General features: G+C 41.2%; 1 pseudogene; it reads left to right on the top strand.

Moving 5' to 3' along the window:
- Nucleotides 1–451: 451 nt before the first annotated feature.
- Nucleotides 452–25,049, top strand: LOC118528059 (ubiquitin-conjugating enzyme E2 variant 1 pseudogene; annotated as a pseudogene).
- The last annotated feature ends 564 nt before the right edge of the window (nucleotides 25,050–25,613 follow it).

Below are 25,613 nucleotides of genomic sequence, written 5' to 3'. Positions count from 1 at the left end.
CACTTCTATCTCATCTCCTATTTCCCCCAACAAGGAATGGGCAGCCAATTCCCTAGCTGCCCTGAACTACCACAGGTCCCTGAATATACTTTGTGCTCTCCAGTGTTTGTCTTTGAGTAGAATAGCCTTTATCTGGAGGCCTCCTACTCATGCTTCAAAACTCAGTTCAAATTAAATCTGCTCTGAGAAAACTTCCAAGACGATCTTAGTCAAAACTTAACCTCACCCACTCCTTTGCTTTGTGTTCTCTTAGCCCTTTCCTTAAATCTCCATTTGGGTATTTAAAATCTTACTCTACAAATGTGTATGTGCAAGAAGTGATATGTGTTCTTGTTTTCTGTCATTAATTGTAACTTCAAGCCACCTCCCCAAAGGCTGGTGGAAAACTGTCACTGTGAGCTCTCCTACTCCTAGGCTTTAGGATTTCACGAGGACCTGGGGTACCACGATTATGGAGGAAGAACCCCTTTATTCTCAGATTGTCCTAGATAACTGTCAGTGTCCAAGCCTGCTGCTTGGTATCCCTAGCTCCTCTGCCTCTTTCTGGGTAAGAGTCTGCCAAGGCTGGATGATCCAGACCTTTGGGGCACTGGGTCCCCATTCTCCTCTGTGTCTTTGCCACACCAAGGAACTGCAGACCTGGGAGCCCACAGGCCTTATTGCTTCTGCTTCTACTTCTTCCTCCTAACATAACCTCCAACCTGAGAGGGGGTTCTAGGGACAGGCAGTTAACCTACATGAGTGGTGTTGGTTAAGTGGAAGACCATAGGGAACTATAGGGACCACAGGAAACAGGGGGTTGTAAACCCTTACAAGAGGCAGACATCACTCGGCTCCAACTAATTGTAGCCAGATGAAAATGCAGCCCAGGATCGCCAGGCCATCCAGTTTTTCCAGGAGAGGCTAAAATCTGCATTTTAAGGTAAAATCTACTTTCAAATGTTGTCAACCATTTTTAACAACTTCAAAACACTATTCATTACAAACGAAGCATACCTGTAAAAGTCTTAGCCCGGAGAAGGTCACTTCAAGACCTCTGCTTTACAAGAGGCCCGGTGGGAGGTTTTCTTTAAGCATTTAACCCCAAACTTCCCTGACGTAGATAGCCCTGAAGGCATTCTTGAAAACAGGTGGAGGGGAAACTACAAGGAGAGCAGACACAGATTAATGTCTCAGTAAATTACCCTGTCACACTGGGACTTTCCACATTGTATTGTAATTAATTGTGTGTGTCTCCCACACCTGGTGGCCCAAACCCTGCCACTCAGGCTGGCACCACCTCCAGCCTCCGCTCGGCGCTTGGCCCTTGCTGCTGTGTGTCAGACTGTTTACTTGTTCTGAGCTCCTTCTCCAGTTTCTTTTATGACCCTCCCAGACCTCTCTCTCCCACTTACCTCAAGACCTCTGCTTGCCTCCAGACTCCTCACTCTCAGAAAAACTCCTGCTTCATCAAGAGAATTCAGCCCATTGCACATAATATCCCCAAACCCTCAACTCTTCCTGCCTTCTTCCTCCCACACCCTTGCTCCCCTTCCTACCACAGCAAAAGGAGAGGTGGCCCTCCTGCTCAGAGCCGACCCTTTCCTTTGTGTCATCCATAGTGCAGTAAAACCACCTAGGGGCGTCTGCGGGGCTCAGTTGGTTAAGCAGCCAACTCTTGATTTCAGCTCAGGTGCTGATCTCAGGGTCCTGGGATGGAGCCTCTGTTGGGCTCCACGCTCAAGGAGGAGTCCGCTTCAGGATTCTCTCTCCCTTTGCACCTCCCCCTGCTCACTTGCACGTGCTCTCTCTCTCTCTCTAAAATAAATAAATAAATCTTAAAAAACAAAACAAAACAAAACTATCTTTTAAAACTCCTCTATTCTGTTCATGCTGTAAATCTAGATCTCTGTTAAGGGAGCTGCGTTACTACCTCATGAAGGTATTCCTGGAGCCCAGCACACCGCTAGGGACAGGGAAGATGCCCCATAAACACGTATTAAATAAATGCCTTTTTTATTGGGGGGCTGTACCATGGTTCCTAAAAAATTGTCTAGAGACATAAGACAACTGCTGACACCTGATGCTTTGTAGGTTATTAATCTAGAGAAAGTAGTTTCCCCTGACTCTGAACGTGGGCTAAATTTGGAGGAGATAATCCAGGAGGGAATGTAGCTGGCAGGCTAGGGAGTTTCTCCTGGGTCAGGTTGGTGCCATCCAGCTGTGAGTTTGCTGTATTAATACCTCCTATCTGTCTTCTCTGGTTACTGCTGGTGAGGCTGGCCTTTGGCACTTGCTGAGGGGAGCAAGGGGGAAGCCTCCATGACCAAGGTGTCACGTTGCTCTCTGTCCCCTCAGGTTCCACCCAAAGACACCACTACTTCATTAGCAGATTATCTTGGGGAAAGACAATAAGCACCAAGCCTTCTCATTCCTTGTTAGGTTTCAAAACATTTTTTCTCTTCCCTTTTCCTCTAAATTTCAAACTTTTTAATTTTTTTTAATACTCTGATGGTATTTTACTTATTTATTTTTTTAAGATTTTATTTATTTATTTGACAGAGAGAGAGAGACAGCGAGAGAGGGAACACAAGCAGGGGGGAGTGGGAGAGGGAGAAGCAGGCTTCCCGCTGAGCAGGGAGCCTGATGCGGGCTCGATCCCAGGACCCTGGCATCATGACCTGAGCTGAAGGCAGACGCTTAACGACTGAGCCACCCAGGCGCCCTCTGATGGTATTTTAAATCTATATAAATCATCTAACTATATTTACCTTTAATCCTACTCTCATGTTTTAAACAAGTGTCTCATATCCTATTTTCTATCTTCCTTATTACCCTGCAGGCTTTCAACCTTTTCTTATTTTTGAATAATTTTTATCTGTTTAAAATTATTTTATAACTGACTTCCTTTTTATTTTAATTTTAACAAATTACTTTAACCTTCTGGTTTCCTTTTGAATTTTATTTTCTTGGTCTAATCTTCCTTCAGCTTATTTTATAGCCCATGTTGTACTTTTGTTTTATGAGTTTTTATAGTCCTCCTGGTTTAAAATCTTGCCTTACTATTTCTTCAAGATTTTCTTATTTCTCAGTTTTCAGCTTTTAATTGCTTGTAAGTCTTCCAGAATCCTTTGGCACCACATTTTAATATTTAGTCTCTCTTCCCTTTCTTTTTTTGGCACTATAACTTTTTTACCTTTTCTCTTATTTATTATCTGTCAGCCGATCTAGTTTAAATAATGACTTGTAAGCCACACATTGAAATTATGAAAACTTCTCTGCCCCTCCCCCCTTCCTGCTAACCATTACTCTAAGTACATAATTTTTTTGCATTCAGGCTGCTATTTGTTTTGTTTTTTGTTTTTTTGGATTTTTTTTTTTTTATTTATTCATTTGAGACACAGAGATAGAGAGAGAGCATGAGCAGGGGAGAGGCAGAGGGAGAGGGAGAAGCAGGCTCCTCACTGAGCCAGGAGCCTGATGCGGAGCTCGATCCCAGGACCCTGGCATCATGACCTGAGCCGAAGGCAGACGCTTAACCATCTGAGCCACCCAGGCGCCCCATCATGCTGCTTTTTGGCATAGCATTCTATGCAATCTTTATTCTTATGTTGTATATTTAGAAATCTATGGTTTCTAATTGTTTTAATTTCTTTTGGTTGCAAGGAACAAGCTAATTCCAGTTACCTCAGCTGATGGGCATTTTCCTGTAGGAATGAATGTGTGAAAGGGCAAGCAGAAGTCTCAGCCACTGTGTAAGCCAGGCCTCACACCAGTCCTACATGGAGCCCCCATGGAGGAGCTAGAACTGATGTAGCTTTGGGCCTCACGGGCACTAGAACGACAAGAAAAGTTCGGAAGCCAATGCAATATCAATGTGGGAATCTTCATTTTATACTTTATTAATACAGGTAACCTAACTAAATCTGGATTTCAAAGATTAAAAAGAGAATCAGATGGTCATCCAGGAAGAAGAGTCAAGCCCCCCAAAAGGCCAAAAAAGGTCAAGTTCAGGTAGCTTCAGATTCCTCCCCAGCAGTATTCTCTAGGGAACACAGAGGAGTTAGGTTTATACCTTTGCTGTTTGGAAATGTGGTTCATGCACCAGCAGCACTGGTATCACCTGGGAACTTCTCAGAAATGCAGGACCTCGGTTGCCATTCCTGCCATTCCATATCAACTGAGTCAGAATCTGCATGTGACCAGATTTGGAAGTGATTCCTATACACATTCTGAGGGAACAAAAACGTGATACAGGTTTTAAAAGCCCACCCAAGGGGCGCCTGGGTGGCTCACTCAGTTAAGCGTCTGCCTTCGGCTCAGGTCATGATCCTGGGGTCCTGGGATCGAGCCCCGCATTGGGCTCTCTGCTCGGCAGGAAGCCGGCTTCTCCCTCTCCCTCTCCCACTCCCCCTGCTTGTGTTCCTGCTCTCCCTATCTCTCTCTCTGTCAAATAAATAAATAAAATCTTTAAAAAAAAAAAAAAAAAGCCTACCCAAGGAGTCTCTAGTGTAGAGACAACAAGTTCTCAAATCTGAAAGAATAAAGCAGTGGTTCTCTTTGACCCTTGCTTGCAACTTCCCTTGGACTTTTTTTCCTCCTAAGAGAGCCTGTTTGTATAATTTCTCTGAGATTGGAGATATTGACTTGTCTGCACATTAGGACCATTTGAGAATTTTTTAAAATGCCGTTGCATGGATCATACTCTTGGAGAACCTCATTGAATTGGTCTGGGATGATCGCCCATAGTCACTGGTTTTTCAGAAACTCTTGGGTCATTACAATAGGTGGCCAAGGTTGCAAGTCATTGACTCAAGGGAAAACAAGCCCAAAAACCCTCCTTGAAAGAACTACTGAAAGATGAACCCCAGACAACAAAGAAATGAATCAAAATAAAGAGCTCAGGAATGAAGAAGCTGTGGTGACAGGTAATTATTTAATTGATTTAAGAATAAACTACAACTAAATAACTTGGAATTTTGATTAGAGAATATCATGATTGGCACTTTAGGAGGCAAATCTGGTATTGTCTCCCCCCTAAATTACTATTTATGCTTGGTGCACTCTCTCACCAAATCATTATTTCCTGGGTTTTAGCTCATTAGTTCTCAGGGTTCCGCAAAAGTGATTGTTGCTCCACGTTCCTCCTTCTGCCCACCTGACTCCTGGCAGGTATCAGTGATGAATCTAGATGAAGTGTATGTGGGGATTTATCACACTGCTTTTGTATCTTTCTTAGAAGTTTGAAATGTTTTCGGGGCGCCTGGGTGGCTCAGATAGTTAAGCGTCTGCCTTCGGCTCAGGTCATGATCCCAGGGTCCTGGGATCGAGTCCCACATCAGGCTCCCAGCTCAGCGGGGAGCCTGCTTCTCCCTCTGACCCTCTCCCCTCTCATGCTGTTTCTCTCTCGCTCGCTCTCTAAAAAATAAATAAATAAAATCTTTTAAAAAAAAAAAAAGAAGTTTGAAATGTTTTCAAAATAAAAAGTAAACAAACCATCCCTTGCATGAGGACTAGACTTAGTGATTCACATCAAAGTTAGAGTATGGAAAGAAAAAAGAGTAACTTTACAGTGAAGAAACCTGGCAAACACCACCTTAACCAAATGATTAAGGCTAGTATCACCAGTGGTAAGTCATGTAGATACCATGTGCCCACTGATATGTGATGAAAAGGTTTTCTCAATCAAAATTTATAACCAGATTTAAGAATTAATGGGTATCCTTAAATATACCTTTCCTTAAATACTTTTTTAAATTGGGTAAATACTAGCCTTTTCATTCTATGTCTACCTAGCTTAAGTAGAATCTATCTGTAGAGAAATTATGATGTGTGTTCATTTATCAATTTTATACTCCAGAGAAATATATGACATTTGTATAAAACAGTGACTTTTCTTTTTAAGTGTAGTTCTGTTTTAATCCAAATGCCAAGATTACTGAATTAATGTTATTCATACCATTTGAATGACATTTAGGATATCTTTATTTAAAATAATATTTAAAATATTAATGCACTTACATACTTTTAAAAATATACACATATATACTTCATGTCATTAAGAAAGGAAGAAAGAAGGAATTTTTCATTAAAAAATCTATTTGGCTTCTCTGGAATCATTCCTTCCCAGTTAGAAGGCAATAATAGGACTGTGGACTTTGGAGATTGACTATCTGGGTTCATCTTTTGGATTTAGTAGGAGTGTCTTCATCATAAGGTATTGTGCATATTGACACACATGTATGCATTACATTTGGAGCAAACTGTGCTCCCAGAGTAAAGGTCAGTAAGGAGCTAGACAAGCCTGGCACAGCAACAAACTTTGGAAAATATTGGTTATATCATTGTTTGTCCATTATTTTTAGATCTTGTTTGCTCAAATCAAAGAATCACTGGACTGGTGGCCCTTTGGGTGAAGTGTCTTCCCTACTCCAATCAGCTGGGACTATGAGAAAAGGTCCCATGCCCAGCACAGCTGCCCTTGTCATCAATTGCTGGGATCGGGGAAATTTTCATGCGAGGCCTTGAGCTTAGGAAGGATGGTCGGTGACACATATAACACCTTGCACTGCATTGGGTTTCAAGCAAACTCTGATCATAGGAGAGGGTGGATAATCCTGAATTGGGTTTTTAAATAAAGTTATTTGTTCTCCTGGGTAACTTGACTAAATTGTCATGATTTTAAATATGTTTAATGCTCCCCCCAAAGATATTCATGCCCTAATCCCTGAATCCTGTGAATAGGTTACCTTACATTGCAAAAGAAGCTTTGTAGATGTGATATAGTGAGATTATCCTAGATTATCCAGGTATGCCCAATCTAATCACATGAAATAACAAAAGTGGAGAATCTTTCCTGGTTCAGTGAGAGAGAAGAGAAGAAAGAAGAAAAACGAAAGCCTTGAAGTGGGAAAGGGGCTTACCGTGTCATTGCTGGCTTTGAAGATGGAGGCGGGGGGCCATGCTAAAGGATGTGGGAAGCCTCTAGAAGTGGGGAATGGCCCTCAGCTGAAAGCCAGCAAGGAAACAGAGACTTCAGTCCTACAATCACAAGAACTTACATTCTGTCAACAACCCAAATAAGTAGGAAATGGATCCTCCCCTAGAACCTTCACAAGGGAACGCAGACCACCAACACCTTGATTTTACTGAACTTCCAACTTGCATACTAAACTTCCAACCAACAGAACTGTAAGATAATAAATTTGTGTTGTTTTAAATCACTCTGTTTTTTGGTAATTTGTTATGGCAGCAGAGTTAAATGAATACAGCAGGTCTCATTGAGAAAGTAAAGTTTCAGCAAAGACTTGAAGGGAGTGAGAGAGGGAGCCATGAGGAAATCTGGAGGAAGAGCATTCCAGGTAGAGAGAACAGCAAGCGCAAGGGCCCTGAGTGAGGAGCATGTGTGAGGAACAACAAGGAGGTCTGCATGAGAGTGAGCAAGGAGGAGAATCATAGGAGATAACATCAGGTCAGGAGGGCTTGCCTTCTCTACTGTGACTGATTGTACATCCTACCCAAATTTAGAGAAAGATAACCACCTTGACCTTTTCTGATTGAGAACTTAGGCACAGGCCTCTCCCAACTACCCAGTTCCACTTGTCTGAGTGGTCATTTGGAGCACCCTTATTGTTTGGTGCTCCTCTTTTTCCTGTTGGTGAAGGCCCACTCTTGTACCTGGCTAGGAATCCCCCAGATGGCCCAATTTCAAAGAACTGGTTATCAGGCTTGATGAGTTGGCTTGCTATGGTCGTGGCCACTTTGCAAGTCAGTGCGGCTCTATCCCTTTATAACCAGTAAACTCTGACACCAGCCTATGGAGACCAGGCTTCCTTTCCTGGAGAGCTGGCTGTAGGAAGAACGCCGATGTGCTGGTGTTCCTCACAGGACTGAGCATCAGTCTGCAAGACATCTCAAATTTTTAATACTCAACTCCCCTCCTCATGGAGGGGAGCCATTCATGGCTTCAGTCATTTTAATCTTTAATCTTTCTGGCTGGTAGGGAATATATATTTTGGTAGAGGTAAAGGTGAACCGCTCATCTTTACACCTGTTAAGCACCAAGGCACTGTTATCAGGCACCCAAGGCTATGTTTCAGGAATCTTTTTCCTTCAGTTTTGATCTACGTCTACAATAAACTCGATGTGATCTGTCTTAACATTAACAGTTTCTGTCCAAGGCACGTGTGGGTGGTTTGGAGTGAATGACACCCCTCTCCTCACACAGGGGGGAGAATATGTGCTTTCCAGCTCACACAGACAACAAAGTAATGAAACCAGAATAGGGCAAAAAAGCCTTCTAATTTCTATTTTTGAATTTTTCCCCAAAGTTTCCATTTAGGATACTCCTGATGTCTTTACATTTCTTTTTCCTTTTTCTTTCTTTCTTTTTTTTAAAGTGATCTCTACCCCCAACATGGGACTCAAACTCATGACCCTGAGATCAAGGGTTGTGTGCTCTACCAACTGAGTCAGCCAGGCACCCCATACTTATATTTCTTAATCTTGATCGTGAAGTTATATTGATTATATTGACATCCAGGGTAGTCTATTGGGTTTTATTTGATTATTAATTTGGGTATTCCCAGTACCTAGTACCATGTCTGGCATTCAGGAAGTATTTTAAAAATTCGTTCATTCACCCATCACTCATTCATTCTTAAAATGAATGGCCCTTCTAAATTTTTTGTTTCTCCTATTGGAAATAGGTAAAATTTGGTGATGCTGACAGCTTATTATGTAGTTGAGGGGGAAAAATGCATTACCTTTTATTTCATGGATTGAAAATATTTTTTTAAGATTTTATATATTTATTCATGAGAGACAGAGAGAGCTAGCGAGAGGCAGAGGGAGAAGGAGGATCCCGAAAATATTTTTGAGGAAGTTTTATCTCATGACAACAATATACTCTACTTACATTATAAATCGACAGCAAATTAATTAGAGAAAGTTAAATAAATTTTACAATTGAACCTAAAGGGATTAACTGATTAAACATTTTGTTGGGGGGTGGAGCAAGATGGCGGAGGAGTAGGAGACCTGGATTTCGTCTGGTCCCAGGAATTCAGCTGGATAGGGATCAAACCATTCCGAACATCTACGAACTCAACAGGAGATCGAAGAAAAGAATAGCAACAACTCTCTGAACAGAAAAGCGACCACTTTCTGGAAGGTAGGACATGCGGAGAAGTGAATCTGAGGCGATATTCAGGAAGAAAGACGGCGGGGGGGGGCCTCCGTCAGCTGCTTCTGGCAAGTGATAGAGCCCCAGAGCACAAAATCGGAACTTTTAGAAGTCAGCTCTGCTGAGGGACGTCGCTCCAGCGGCTAAGTGGGGGGTGGAACCCTCACTGGGACAGTGTGGTCTCAGGACCCTCGGGGTCACAGAAAGACCGGTGGTCCCTGAGTGCAGCAGAGGTCCAAGGTATCAGAGTGGGGAAGCCGGCTGCAGAGACGGAGCCGAGGAGTGGGCTCTCAGCCCAGGGTTCCCATAAACCGTGATCCACGGCATAATCGGGCCACTGCTCCTCCAGCAGGGACCCAACAAGCGGCAGACCCGGGGAGACTCCCCTTCCTCCCCCAGGAGGAGCGGCGCAGAAGCGCACAGCAGGGATCTGCTGGGTTTGGAGACTCCACACAGGGTCATGTGCCAGAGATAGAGACACTCAGTCACAGGCCGGGTGAGCACGGAGTGTGGCTGGAGACTGGAGAGACGGGAGTGATTGACTGCTTTTCTCTGGGGGCGTACTGAGGACCGGGGCCCCGAGTTATCGGCTCCTCCAGGGCGGAGATTGGGAGGCCGCCATTTTCACTCTCGGCCTCCAAAGCTGTGTGGAAAGCTTGCAGGGAACAAAAGCTCCCCAGAGCAAACCCGAGCAGATAACTTAGCCTGGACCGGGCAAGGGCAGGGCAATTCCGCCTCCAGCAAAGACATTTGGGAACCATGGCAACAGGCCCCTCCCCCAGAAGACCAGTAAGAACAGCCAGCCAAGACCAAGTTTACCGATCAATGAGAACAGCAGAACTCCAGCACTAGGGGAATACAGCACATAGAATCCATAGCTTTTTTACCATGATTCTTTAGTCTTTCAAAGTTAATTTTTTTTAACTTTTTTTTTTTGAATTTTTCTTTTTCCCTTTCTCAACCAACATCTTATCAATCCCTTTTTAAAAAAACATTTTTATTTTTCATTTTTAGAGTCATATTCTATCCCTTCATAGTAGTTAACCTTATTTTTGGCATATATATATATATATATATAAGTTGTTTTCTCTTTAAAATTTTGAGGTACAGTTTCTTCTAACAGATCAAAATATACCCTAAACCTCTAGTGTATGGCTTTGTTCTAGTCTCCTGCCTGATCCCATTCTCTCCCTTTTTTTTTCTTTTTTTAAAAATCCTCTTCTTTCTTTTTTCAAACAACTTCTTATCTTATCAATTCCTTTTATAAGATTTTTTATATTTTTCACCTTTATAGTCATATTCCATCCCTTCATCATATCAACCCTTATTTTTGTACACATATAAGTTTTTCTTTCTTTAAAATTTTGGGAGGCGCTTTCTTCTAACAGACCAAAATTCCCAAAATCTAGTGTGTGGCACTGATCTATGCACCAGCCTGATCATATTTGATAATATTCTGGTTTTTTTTGTTTTGTTCTGTTTTTGTTTGTTTTTATCTTTTTCTTTTTCTTTTTTCTTTCTTTCCCTTTCTTTTCCCCCGGTTTCCGGTCTTTTCTGATTTGTTTAGAGTATATTTTCTGGGGATGTTGTTACCCTGTTAGCATTTTGTTCTCTCATTCATCTATTCTCTTCTGGACAAAATGACAAGATGGAAAAAATCACCTCAACACAAAGAACAAGAGGTAGTACCGACTGCCAGGGACCTACTCAATATGGACATTAGTACAATGTCAGACCTAGAGTTCAGAATCATGATTTTAAAGATACTTGCTGGGCTTGAAAAAAGCATGGAAATTATTAGAGAAACCCTTTCTGGAGAAATAAAAGAACTAAAATCTAACCAAGTCAAAATCAAAAAGGCTATTAATGAGGTGCAATCAAAAATGGGGGCACTAACTGCTAGGATAAATGAGGCAGAAGAGAGAATCAGTGATATAGAAGAACAAATGATGGAAAATAAAGAAGCTGAGAAAAAGAGATAACTACTGGATCACGAGGGCAGAATTTGAGAGATAAGTGATACCATAAGACGAAACAACATTAGAATAATTGGGATCCCAGGAGAAGAAGAAAGGGAGGGGGGGCAGAAGGTATATTGGAGCAAATTATAGGAGAGAACTTCCCTAATTTGGGGAAGGAAACAGGCATCAAAATCCAGGAGGCACAGAGAACCCCTCTCAAAATCAATAAAAATAGGTCAACACCCCAACATCTAATAGTAAAACTTACGAACCTCAGAGACAAAGAGAAAATCCTGAAAGCAGCTCGGGACAAGAGATATGTAACCTACAATGGTAGAAACATTAGATTGGCAACAGAGCTATCCACAGAGACCTGGCAGGCCAGAAAAGACTGGCATGATATATTCAGAGCACTAAACGAGAAAAATAGGCAGCCAAGAATACTATATCCAGCTAGGCTGTCATTGAAAATAGAAGGAGAGATAAAAAGCTTCCAGGACATACAGAAACTAAAGGAATTTGCAAACAGGAAACCAGCCCTACAAGAAATATTGAAAGGGGTCCTCTAAGCAAAGAGAGAGCCTAAGAGTAACGTAGACCAGAAAGGAACAGAGACAATATACAGTAACAGTCACCTTACAGGCAATACAATGGTACTAAATTCCTATCTTTCAATAGTTACCCTGAATGTAAATGGGCTAAATGCCCCAATCAAAAGACACAGGCTATCAGATTGGATTAAAAAACAAGACCCATCGATATGCTGTCTGCAAGAGACTCATGTTAGACCCAAAGACACCCCCAGATTGAAAGTGAGGGGGTGGAAAACCATTTACCATGCTAATGGACACCAAAAGAAAGCTGGGGTGGCAATCCTTATATCAGACAAATTAGATTTTAAACCAAAGACTGATATAAGAGATGAGGAAGGACACTATATCCTACTTAAAGGGTCTATCCAACAAGAAGATCTAACAATTGTAAATATCTATGCCCCTAACATGGGAGCAGCCAATTACATAAGGCACTTAATAACAAAAGCAAAGAAACACATTGACAGCAATACAGTAATAGTGGGGGACTTTAACACCCCCTCACTGAAATGGACAGATCATTTAAGCAAAAGATCAACGAGGAAATAAAGACTTTAAATGACACACTGGACCAAATGGACTTCACGGACGTATTCAGAACATTCCATCTCAAAGCAACAGAATACACATTCTTCTCTAGTGCCCATGGAACATTCTCCAGAATCGATCACATCCTAGGTCACAAATCAGGTCTCAACCAATACCAAACGATTGGGATTATTCCCTGCCTATTTTCAGACCACAATGCTTTGAAACTAGAACTCAGTCACAAGAGGAAAGTCAGAAAGAACTCAAATACATGGAGGCCAAAGAGCATCCTACTAAAGAATGAATGGGTCAACCAGGAAATTAAAGAAGAATTTAAAAAATTCATGGAAACCAATGAAAATGAAAACACAACTGTTCAAAATCTTTGGGATACAGCAAAGGCAGTCCTAAGAGGAAAGTATATAGCAATACAAGCCTTTCTCAAGAAACAAGAAAGGTCTCAAGTACACAACCTAACCCTACACCTAAAGGAGCTAGAGAAAAAACAGCAAATAAAGTCTAAACCCAGCAGGAGAAGAGAAATAATAAAGATCAGAGCAGAAATCAATGAAATAGAAACCAAAAGAACAGTAGAACAGATCAACAAAACTAGGAGCTGGTTTTTTGAAAGAACTAACAAGATCGATAAACCCCTGGCCAGACTTATCAAAAAGAAAAGAGAAATGACCCAAATCAACAAAATCATGAATGAAAGAGGAGAGATCACAACCAACACCAAAGAAATACAAACAATTATAAGAACATATTATGAGCAACTATATGCCAGCAAATTAGATAACCTGGAAGAAATGGATGCTTTCCTAGAGATGTATCAACTACCAAAACCAAACCAGGAAGAAATAGAAAACCTGAACAGACCTATAACCATTAAGGAAATTGAAGCAGTTACCAAAAATCTCCCAACAAACAAAAGCCCAGGGCCAGATGGCTTCCCAGGGGAATTCTACCAAACATTTAAAGAAGAATTAATACCTATTCTTCTGAAACTGTTCCAAAAAATAGAAATGGAAGGAAAACTTCCAAACTCGTTTTATGAGGCCACCATTACCTTGATCCCCAAACCAGACAAAGATCCCATCAAAAAGGAGAATTACAGACCAATATCCTTGATGAACACAGATGCAAAAATTCTCACCAAAATACTAGCCAATAGGATCCAACAGTACATTAAAAGGATTATTCACCATGACCAAGTGGGATTTATCCCTGGGCTGCAAGGTTGGTTCAACATCCGCAAATCAATCAACATGATACAATACATTAACAAAAGAAAGAACAAGAATCATATGATCCTCTCAATAGATGCAGAAAAAGCATTTGACAAAGTACAGCATCCTTTCTTGATCAAAACTCTTTAGAGTATAGGGATAGAGGGTACATACCTCAATATCATAAAAGCCATCGATGAAAAACCCACAGCAAATACCATTCTCAATGGGGAAAAACTGAGAGCTTTCCCCCTAAGGTCAGGAACACGGCAGGGATGTCCACTATCACCACTGCTATTCAACATAGTATTAGAAGTCCTAGCCACAGCAATGAGACAACAAAAAGAAATAAAAGGCATCCGAATTGGCAAAGAAGAAGTCAAACTCTCACTCTTTGCAGATAAAATGATACTTTATGTGGAAAACCCAAAAGACTCCACCCCAAAACTGCTAGAACTCATACAGGAATTCAGTCAAGTGGCAGGATATAAAATCAATGCACAGAAATCAGTGGCATTCCTATACACCAACAACAAGACAGAAGAAAGAGAAATTAAGGAGTCGATCCCATTTACAATTGCACCCAAAACCTTAAGATACCTAGTAATAAATCTAACCAAAGAGGCAAAGGATCTGTACTCAGAAAACTATAAAATACTCATGAAAGAAATTGAGGAAGACACAAAGAAATGGAAAAACGTTCCATGCTCATGGATTGGAAGAACAAATATTGTGAAGATGTGAATGCTACCTAGAGCAATCTACACATTCAATGCAATCCCCATCAAAATACCATCCACTTTTTTCAAAGAAATGGAACAAATAATCCTAAAATTTGTATGGAACCAGAAAAGACCCCAAATAGCCAGAGGAATGTTGAAAAAGAAAAGCAAAGCTGGTGGCATCACAATTCCGGACTTCCAGCTCTATTACAAAGCTGTCATCATCAAGACAGTATGGTACTGGCACAAAAACAGACACATAGATCAATGGAACAGAATAGAGAGCCCAGAAATGGACCCTCAACTCTATGGTCAGCTAATCTTTGACAAAGCAGGAAAGAATGTCCAATGGAAAAAAGACAGTCTCTTCAACAAACGGTGTTGGGAAAATTGGACAGCCACATGCAGAAGAATGAAACTGGACCATTTCCTTACACCACACACAAAAATAGACTCCAAATGGTTGAAAGACCTCAATGTGAGACAGGAGTCCATCAAAATCCTAAAGGAGAACACAGGCAGCAACCTCTTCGACCTCAGCCGCAGTAACTTCTTCCTAGAAACATCGCCAAAGGCAAGGGAAACAAGGGCAAAAATGAACTATTGGGACTTCATCAAGATAAAAAGCTTTTGCACAGCAAAGGAAACAGTCAACAAAACCAAAAGACAACGGACAGAATGGGAGAAGATATTTGCAAATGACATATCAGATAAAGGGCTGGTATCCAAAATCTATAAAGAACTTATCAAACTCAACACCCAAAGAACAAAGAATCCAATCAAGAAATGGGCAGAAGACATGAACAGACATTTTTCCAAAGAAGACATCCAAATGGCCAACAGACACATGAAAAAGTGCTCAACATCGCTCGGCATCAGGGAAATCCAAATCAAAACCTCAATGAGACACCACCTCACAGCAGTCAGAATGGCTAAAATTAACAAGTCAGGAAACGACAGATGTTGGCGGGGATGCGGAGAAAGGGGAACCCGCCTACACTGTTGGTGGGAATGCAAGCTGGTGCAACCACTCTGGAAAACAGTATGGAGGTTCCTCAAAAAGTTGAAAATAGAGCTACTATACGATCCAGCAATTGCACTACTGGGTATTTACCCCAAAGATAGAAATGTAGAGATCTGAAGGGGTACGTGCACCCCAATGTTCATAGCAGCAATGTCCACAATAGCCAAACTGTGGAAAGAGCCAAGATGTCCATCAACAGATGAATGGATAAAGAAGATGTGGTATATATATACAATGGAATATTATGCAGCCATCAAAAGGAATGAGATCTTGCCATTTGCAATGACGTGGATGGAACTGGAGGGTGTTATGCTGAGTGAAATAAGTCAATCAGAGAAAGACATGTATCATATGACCTCACTGATATGAGGAATTCTTAATCTCAGGAAACAAACTGAGGGTTGCTGGAGTGGGGGGTGGGGTGGGACGGATGGGGTGGCTGGGTGATAGACACTGGGGAGGGTATGTGCTATGGTGAGTGCTGTGAATTGTGCAAGACTGTTGAAGCACAGATCTGTACCTCTGAAACAAATAATGCAATATATGTTAAGAAAAAAAAAAGAAGAAGAAGATAGCAAGAGGGGAAGAATGAAGGGGGGGAAATCGGAGGGGGAGATGAACCATGAGAGATGATGGACTCTGAGAAACAAACTGAGGGTTCTAGAGGGGAGGGGGGTGGGAGGATGGGTTAGCCTGGTGATGGGTATTAGGGAGGGCACGTTCTGCATGGAGCACTGGGTGTTATGCACAAACAATGAATCATGGAACACTACATCAAAAACTCATGATGTAATGTATGGTGATTAATGTAACAATAAAAAATTAAAAAAGAAACATTTTGTTATATTTTATAACTGAAAAAAAACCCAAACCAGTTCTCCAGATGAACAGATCCAGTACCTCCGTGGTGGAGCAAATGTGGTAAAATGGGTGTGAGGTAACTGATCCCAGGGACTCTCTTCTTCCTGAGGTCGCGAGGCTGCCTCCGAATAATTGCAGGTATCACCGAGTTCACAAAAACTTGTTCACGATGGCTGCCGGTGTTTGAGACCAGGCAGCACAGTGCCTACGACCACCTCAGAGGAGTAAACTCTGACAGAGATCTATACAGGTTGTTTCCTTTCTCACATGGAACAATGTCCTATTGATTCATTAACGTCCCTTCACCAGACCTTCTGAAATCCATAATAAGTAACAGGTTATTAGATAAAAGTAATGGAGTAAGTCTGAAAATGGCATTTTCTCCAAAATTCAGAGATGTTTGTCCTCCCGAGGGATGGAAGTTTCTCATGTTGTGGTGTCCTCGCTCTTGGCATCCTGGACCATTAGTATTTGCTTATTAACCCTATCGGGGATTTCTATGGGGTCTAGACATATTACTTTAAGGATACTGCTCAAATCTAAAAGTGCTCTCTCAAATATTCATCTTCAACAGAGAAGACCTTTCCAGATTCTACAAATCCTACATACCATCTAGAGAAAGGGAGTATAGCTCGAGGGTACAAATGCAGTAATCAGGATGCAGGTGATTATTAGCTAATTCTATTCATGTAAAAGCATTTTCCGGGGAGACAGCAAAGACAAAAACAGGCTGAGGTCGTGATCTCAGAATCTTTTCCCTTTGGCCAGGGTGCTCAGCATAGCTCACCCCATTCTTTCTGAGCACTCCTATTGTAAATTCTACTTAGATTTAAAAGATTGGGGTGCAAATCTTGCCTCCACCAGCTAATTGTATAAATTTGGGGAAATGCCTTACACATCATTTTGTCTGTTTACTTATCTACATAATGGAGACGGTGGTGATAGAAGGTGCACGAGGGTTTGGAACTTCCTGAGTGTTCCGACACTAAACAAACATCTATTGTGATTGGTTCCAAGGAGGCAGGCTAACATATAGTTTGGGAGCATGGGATTTGGAGTGAGGCAGCCTGGCATGAGGCTTAACCTCAAGTGTTACTTCTCTAAATCTATGTTTCCCTTGCCTGTAAAGAGAGTGGTTTTAATGAGATAGGATAGTTCTAAGCACTAAATGACATAATCTAAAACCTCCTTTGCATTTCTTTCCGGGCAAGTTCAGTGGTTACACAATGCTGTGGAAAGACGAGAAGGAGGGAAGGTAGACGTAGCTTCCATTTGGTGTCACGGGCCCACGTGTCCCGGCTGCATTAGGCCCTCTCTGGGACAGCAGAGCTGCACGAAGATCCAGAACCCGTTCCCACGCAGTGTACTCCACACAGATGCCCCCTGTGAGATGTAGTGGCCCTGCTTTTCCTGCTCCCCCACACAATGTGACCAACCTTTAGCCACCTGATAGGTTGTAAAACTAGTTTTCCTGGCGTCTTGCCACCTAATCAGTTCTCACATGAGGTGTTTTGTTTTTTTTTTTTTTTTCTGGGTCAGAGGATCATGAGTTCTTGGGTTCATTGTGGTCAGAGTCAACAGCCACCTATCAAGAAGTTGCTTCGCTCATGAGCTAATTCAGAATTTCTTCGGGAACTTCTCTCTCTTGCTGGGTAACAAACTCCAATATCTAAATCCACACAAATCTTCCATTTGCCTAACTTGAACAACTGAACACAGCTTAGTCAGGAATGCCCTAGGCTTACCAGGCTGTCAAACACTCTTAACTACACTGGGACTGTTTGGCATCTCTCACATCTGGAGCCCTGAAGTACGAAGCAAGTCATGTGACTGCCTAGTTTGGTCAAGACGGCCCTTCCTAAGTTAGGCAATTGTTCCCATCGACAGCCCTCATGTTTCTGGTCTGGAAAAGAGATATGCTAACACTTCGCTATGTGCCTCTGACTATAAATGCTGGGCCCTGTTCTGAGCACATAATATGTCCTAATTCATTTAATATGGTGCTATCATATAAGGAAACCCAGGCACTGAGGGGTCAAGCAACCTGCTCCTAGTCACATAGCCCCCCTTCCCTAACCTGCTTTGCCTTTGTTCATACCATACTTGATTTTAGCAACCAGCCAGAGGAAAGGAAAAAAACCCACAGTAACATTTGTTTCTAATGAGTGCAGAGGACTATTTCTTTCTATTACTGAATTTACTATAAAGAGTTTGATTCCAGCCATACCAAAGAGCTTTAAAAGATACACTAATTTCACAGTCATGTAATTCTGATTCTAAAAAAAAAGTATATTTATTTTATTTATATTTTAATTTTTTTCCTTAAAAGTTGATTTATCTCAGGGTACCTGGATGGCTCAGTTGGTTAAGCATCCAACTCTTGGTTTCAGCTCAGGTCATGATCTCAGGGTGTTGAGACTGAGCCCCACATCAGGTTCCACACTCAGTTGGGAGTCTGCCCCTCCCCCTGACTCCCTCTCTCTCTCCCTCTCAAATTAAATAAGTAAACTTTTTTTAAAAAGTTGCTTTATCTCTCATAATGTGATTTTTCTTTTTTTAAGATTTAGCTTTATTTTTTTCTTGCATATCTATTCTGATTTGGTTTATTGGGACCTAAGCTGCTTATAATGGATGGGTACAAATTAAATGCTTCCAAAATATCTGATTGAAAATTTCACCCAGTCAATTGCTTTGTCACCTATTTTAATAACCTTGTTAAATCCCTGTTGGTTGGTTTGTTTTCAGAAAGAGATGTTCTTTAGGGTAGCAATGATTTTGGTCCTATTTAGATACTGTTTACTAGTACTTTACTAGTAAGGTACTTGGTAATACTTAATGAATGAAATAATTAATATGTACTTTTGATAATGCTATATTTATATCCATATCATTTAAGAATGCTCAACTTAGCAACTGTCTATTTAAAAATTATCAGAAAAAAAATTATTAACCAGAATAAAATTTTCTTCATGGGCTAGCTACTAACCATTTCTTGTTACTGCCCATTCCCTTCTGTGCAAGTGGCAGGGTAGGGCAGGAAGACAGGGAGAAAAGGTGAGGTAGTTGCCTGCGGAAGGAAGACCCCTAAAGCCTTCTTCGCTTTCAAACCTAGGAGACCCGAAGCCCCTTTTATGACAAATATTTTGTTATGCTCCTTTACTACCCTGAAATGAAATCCATAGAAAATATAGTCTGTAATACACAAAATTAAAACCACACACACACACACACAGAATGCCTTAACTGCCATACAAAGGATAAATGAAAGAAATATACATCCAAGTATGGGAATACACAATGATAGCTATACTAAAAAGCACGATGAAGTGGTCAGATGCCTACACTGATTATGAGTATGCTGGAATTTAAGAGAGACAGGAAAATCTTCAACCTGATTCTTCTTTTTATATTTAACATTTTGAATAAAAACTAAAAAGGTATATTTAAATGTACACTTAGAACCACTATGAATCAAGAGCTATAAATGCAGAATGTTCTGTTGGTGACTCGGCTCCACCAGATGCTGCTGGTGACACACTCCTCAGAGATGGTTACAAGTCTTGGTAAAGTTCTGAATGAAATAAAGCACGATCTTCCCTTGACTTACCTGGTAGTTATACCCCTGGAACACTGAATTTTATTAAAACGACACTACAAGTAATTTGTGCTTGTATGTAAAATAAACTTAGTTTCTAAGAAACAGAATTTTTCACCTGTAAATTTAAGGCAGGGCATTAAAAGTTGTGAGAGACGTTTGACAATACTTTCCCATTTTGGGGGGATGCCCTATGCATCGTAGGAGTTAATGTCCCTGGCTCACCACTATATTAAAAGGAAGTCGTGCCTCTAATCACTGGGACCACCAGAAACACCCCTGCAAATTTCCAAATGCCCCTAGTGGATAGAACCACCTCTTTTGAGAAGCACCGTCCTGGAGGTTTGTGATAAATTGGGATAAAAGGAACTTTTTCTTAATTCTTTCCAGAGAGTCGAATTCACTACAGTGGTTTCTTAACATACTGTTTCATAGAACTTTCAGTCCACTTTTTGCAAAATTTTTATTTGGGAAATCTTGTGGGAGCAACTGAATATAATACTGCAAGCTATGTTTGAGCCAACTCATCTGTAGGGCAATGCTATTCTCACCTTCATGCTAACTGAATAGCTTTCCATATCTTGGTAAATATAGTGATCTTTGCAAATTATCTCCTTTAAAATATGGGCTACTAGATTCTTGTTCTGTTCAGCACATTCTGATTCTTCAATTCCAGCCATGTTGAGTGACTGAGTGTGGATTTTGTAAATGGTTTTCTAATCCTTTGACTTGGCAGTTTTCCTCTGAAATCTGCGCACTCTTCATGATTACAAAATTGTTACCACTTGATAGCTGCTAAGTGGCCTCAGTGAAATGAGTTGTTTCTTTTGATCAAATCCATAGTTGATAAAAATGACCAATTACTACTAGGTTGTACAGGGAAACTAAGTTTAAAATGATCTTTCAGGGAGTGCCTGGGTGGCTCAGTTGGTTAAGCATCTGCCTTGGGCTCAGGTTATGATCCCCGGGTCCTGGGATCGGGTCCCGCATTGGGCTCCCTGCTCAGCGGGGAGTCGGCTTCTCTCTCTCTGCTGCTCCCCCTGGCTTGTGCTCTCTCTCTCGCTCACTCTCTCTCTCTCAAATAAGTAAATAAAATCTTAAAAAAATAAAATGATCTTTCAGACTATGTTACTATTTTTTAAAAAGATTTTATTTATTTATTTGGAGGGGGGGGATGAGGGGCAGAGGGAGAGGGAGAAACAGGCTTCCCGTTGAGCAGGGAGCCCAACGCAGGGCTCGATCCCAAGACCCTGGGATCATGACCTGAGCCGAAGGAAGATGCTTAACGGGCTGAGCCACCCAGGCACCCCCTGACTATGTTACTTTTCACTTTAGGAATGTGTCATAGAGTGTGAGCAGATAAAAACACGTTCACTGCTACTTCATTTTTGGCAAAGAAACACCTCAAGTCCTTGGAGTAAGAAGCCCATCGTCTCTGAAACAATGCAGCACAGCAAATTAACATAAACAGCCGAGTTCTTAGGTAGTCAGTATCTCTTCATTTCCTCAGGGTCTCCTAAGTAAGGAAATCACTGATCCTGGGCTTCAGAGCCCTAGACGGCTGACGCACGGTAGCTGCTGCCCCCTAGCGTACTGTTCCTTGTTACTGCAGACATTAGGTTGACAAATGCTTGGGAAATAAAGGTGCTTTGTCTAAATGATGCAGGTAACCGAGAACTTTGTAGTATATCACTCTCTCGGAATGAATAGTTACAACACTTTTTTTGGCAATTACCTGAAGAAATAGTCATTTAAATGTTTTCCTGTTACTGCTTCAAGTTTTACTTTCTCCTCATCGTTTTCTGCTTTTCCTACCTCACGGCTGGGTACATAATTCACAGTGCTCACGCTAAATGAAAATGTGGGATCCTGGTTTAAAAATCAGGGAAAGGGTGCCGTTAAAGGTACTAAAGTATCTTCTTTCTTCTGCAATTTCTCTCTTGACTTGTTATGGTGGTTTTTTATTTGCTATTGTCATTCTAAAATAAAGAAAAAATTAAAATTTTAATTACTAGCATGAATTTTATCTTTATCATTCATCTTTATATTGTGCAATGCAAATTGTAACTGCAACTATAAGAACAAATATAATTGTATTAAGTCCAAATATGACTTGCACTGAAATTACACAATGTATATCTTGTACTTCATGCATGCGTATGTATTTTGTTCTTCCCAGAGCGGTGGAAATACTGAACAAAAGTACTTCAGCTGTTTTTATGTCACTTCCTGATTCATGCACATTCAGGCAACACTCTCTGCCTTTGGCTTGCTGATGAGTAAATAAGGACCTAAAGAAAAAGGGACTATGGGTTGTCCTATCTTTCCTTTTTTTTTCTATGCCAAATATGCACAGTAAGTGGTTGGCTAAGTAACATGAGGAAGAAAGGATATGGCAGGTTTTCTTGGTCATTTGTGTTGCTTAGAACACCGTTGCCTTCTATCTGCATCAGAAGAAGTTATGATAAAAAAAAAGGATGACCTCTTAGGGCTCTCAGGGCTCCCATTTACTCAGTCAGAGATGGAACGCACTTACCTTGTACCTGCTTTGAGTCTTGCTGAAGTCCCCCGCATCGTGGGCCCACTGGACTTCTGTATCCATGGGACACTGTGATGCCGTGTGTGGAGGGTGAGACAGGGAATAATGGAGATGCATGTGAGGGGATCCCCTCTGCTCACACGGACGCTCCGTTGTCCCAGCTGACGTCACTTACAAAACCCAAGTCCAAAACCAGAATTACTAAATATTTCATGACAGCGACAGCAGAGCATTAAAGCAAGCCCGGGGCCCTTCTGAGTGCAGGCGCCTAGATGACTGCACAGATTGCCCACCACGAATCTGGCCCTGTGTAACTTCCAATCGGTTCTGTTTGGCTTGTTTGGACTTCCATCAGCTCCGCATGGGAAGACATAATTTAGACTCTGGAAGAATGCGGAGGGACTTTTCTTAGTACACAACCACTGGCCAGCTCGCGGCAGGGACAGCGGAAATGGGATTCTGTGGTCCAGCCAGGTGCTGGGTAGCGGCCTCTGGAGCGCCGTGACTTGCACTCCGGTTTGTGTTCAGAGCCATAGTTTCAAAGTGAGGAGGCAGATTACCAACGTAGGACTCATGAGAGAATGTTCACCACGTCTAATGCGGGCAAAGTCTAAGAGACGGGAAGGATATTTGCCGTAAAGCAATCGGAAAAAGTTTTCCTGACTCCTCAGCCTAAACATGGGACAAGAGGCAAAATTACGTTCGCTTTTAAAACTTCGTCGTATTTGAAAAATAGACAAGTGCTAGGGTTTCTTCAGCTTATCCTTTCAAAAGGGGTAGCTAACTATGCCTTCAGGAGGACTGAATTTTAGTGGAAAATCTGGAAATGAATGTATCAAGGATTCAATCAAAGGCACGTGTTGCGTGAGTACCGTGCTTAGAGCACGTGCCCCGAGGGCAAACAGAAGGGGGGATCCAGAGGCAGAAGGCAGAGTTTCTGCCAACCAGGACCCAGCAGGAGCCACGAAATTATCAGAAAATGGTTTAAGGTCTATTTAAACAATTTTTACTAGTCTAGTAAGGAAATTTTATTTTACTCAATTTAGACAAAATTCTCTCATAGACATATCTCACTTTTCTTAAAGGGTATTTTGAATTTGATTTTTTTTTCTTGGTGGCCAACACAAATTGGCATTCACTTACTAGAATTTTAAAATTATTTCTTCTTCTCCTCTCTTTTTCCCCCTCCTCCAATAAATTTTCTTTTTCCTGTTTTCTTCCCTAGGTGTAGGCTTATTGGCTGAATTCCTTTGCTGAATGATGTGTGTATCTGTTTCCACCAGACCTTCTACTCTCCATTTCTTCATTTGCTGCCTCTGGTCTGGTAGAGACTGGAATACCAGCTAATGAAATTTGTATCCATGGAAAGCTCTTTATTCCTTTGTGGAGATCCACATTTCCAACTGGTATCATTCTCTTTCTGCCCAAAAGACTTCCTTTAACATTTCTTGTAGTGCAGGTCTTCTAGTGAAGAATACTTTCAACTTTATTTCACCTTTACCTTGAAAAATAATAATTATCTTCACGATCAGACAAGATATGAGATTTATTTTTGAATGTAGATGCCCCATGTTAAAGTGAGTTTTTATTCCATTGATCTTGTGGGCTTGACCAATCAGTCCACCACCATAGATAAATAGACTTGGCTAGATATGTATTTAGTTTTCCTACAAAGGAAGTTTTCTTACAATGGAAGATTCCATGGATTTTACTTCATTTCTGCTAGTCTTTATAAAGAAGTACAGTCCTGAGTCTTCTTTATAGAAAGCATTGTATAATTGAACTTTTTTTTAAAAGATTTTATTTATTTATTTGTCAGAGAGAGTGAGCACAAGTGGGGGAGAGAGGCAGAGGGAGAAGCAGGCTCCCCACTGAGCAAGCAGCTCCATGCGGGACTCGATCCCAGGACCCCAGGATCATAACCTGAGCCGAAGGCAGACGCTTAACCAACTGAGACACCCAGGTGTCCCTGTATAAGTGAACTTTAAATCAACACCACAGACCTATAAGAGTTAGAATGAGTCTTAGAATCATGGAGCCCAATCCCTGTCCCAAGTCCACAAACACAATTTTTTTTATTTTACAGATAAGAAAGCTTAGGCAATTTGTAAGAGTTAAGTTCATTTGCCACATGTACACAACAGAAGCCATATTTTTTTGTATGAAGATCGTGTTCCTCTGCTCTAGATTATTTCTCCACATTAGCAGATTTTCAGTATGATATCCTGGAAGTTAGTTCTGGGAGCCAGCAGGAATGGTGGGGGGTAGGGAGCAGCACATTAACTTCCAGGCATGCAGGGACAATTTTTCTTAGTCTTAGTTTACAAGGTCCAGGGTTTGTCCGTCTTTGTATTTGTAGCACCTAGCGGAATGCCTGACTCATAGTAGGTACTCAATAAATGTTTTTATTGTCGGATGATCAAGATCATTAACTATTATCCCTGGCTAAAAGACTGATGCTGGAAACTGAAGAATCTGCAGAGTGAAGAAACATCTAAGTTAAAAATAATTTGGAGCTTCCAGCGACAGCGACGCAAGATGGCAGCCACCACGGGCTCAGACAATTTATGAAAACCGAATATACAGCCTTAAAATAGAATGTGGACCTAAATACCCAGAAGCACCCCCCCTTTGTAAGATTTGTAACAAAAATTAATATGAATGGAGTTAATAGTTCTAATGGAGTGGTGGACCCAAGAGCCATATCAGTGCTAACAAAATGGCAGAATTTATATAGCATCAAAGTTGTCCTGCAAGAGCTCCGGCGCCTAATGATGTCTAAAGAAAACATGAAACTCCCTCAGCCGCCCGAAGGACAGTGTTACAGCAATTAATCAAAAGAGAAACCACAGGCCCTCCCCCCTCCCCCCCATTCGATTTAAAAAGCAGTCATTTTCCACAGTAGTACATTTTCTAGATACGTCTTGTAGACATCAAAGTACTGGAAAGGAAGCTCCCATTCAAAGGCAATTTATCTTAAGATACTGTAAATGACACTAATTTTTTGTCCATTTGAAATATATAAGTTGTGCTATAACAAAAAAAAATAATTTGGAAAGGGAAGAGTGAAAGAAAACAATCTTTTTTTTTTTAAATTTTAAAAACATGGCCGTATTGACTGTGTCATTGTTTTTCTTGAAAGATCTGTATGTAAAATCATCCGTGTCTGTTTAAAAGAATATAGCTAATGCAACAGAACCGTAAATATGGCCATTAAAAGGCATAAGAGATTAAGTAGGAAATAAAATGAATTAATACAAATTTTTTAAAAAGCAATACACATCAGCAGAGAAGGGTGACCCAGGTGTAAGTATAGGGCGACGAATTTTCAGAGCTGGAAGAAATCTTGGAGCTCATCCTGGTCAGCCGTTTAATTTTACAAAAGATAACACTAAAGC

Source organism: Halichoerus grypus, chromosome 6, assembly GCF_964656455.1.
Source record: "Halichoerus grypus chromosome 6, mHalGry1.hap1.1, whole genome shotgun sequence".
In the NCBI taxonomy this organism is placed as follows: domain Eukaryota; kingdom Metazoa; phylum Chordata; class Mammalia; order Carnivora; family Phocidae; genus Halichoerus; species Halichoerus grypus.
The sequence above is the reverse complement of the archived record's forward strand: the minus strand, read 5'-3'. Positions and strand labels throughout refer to the sequence as shown.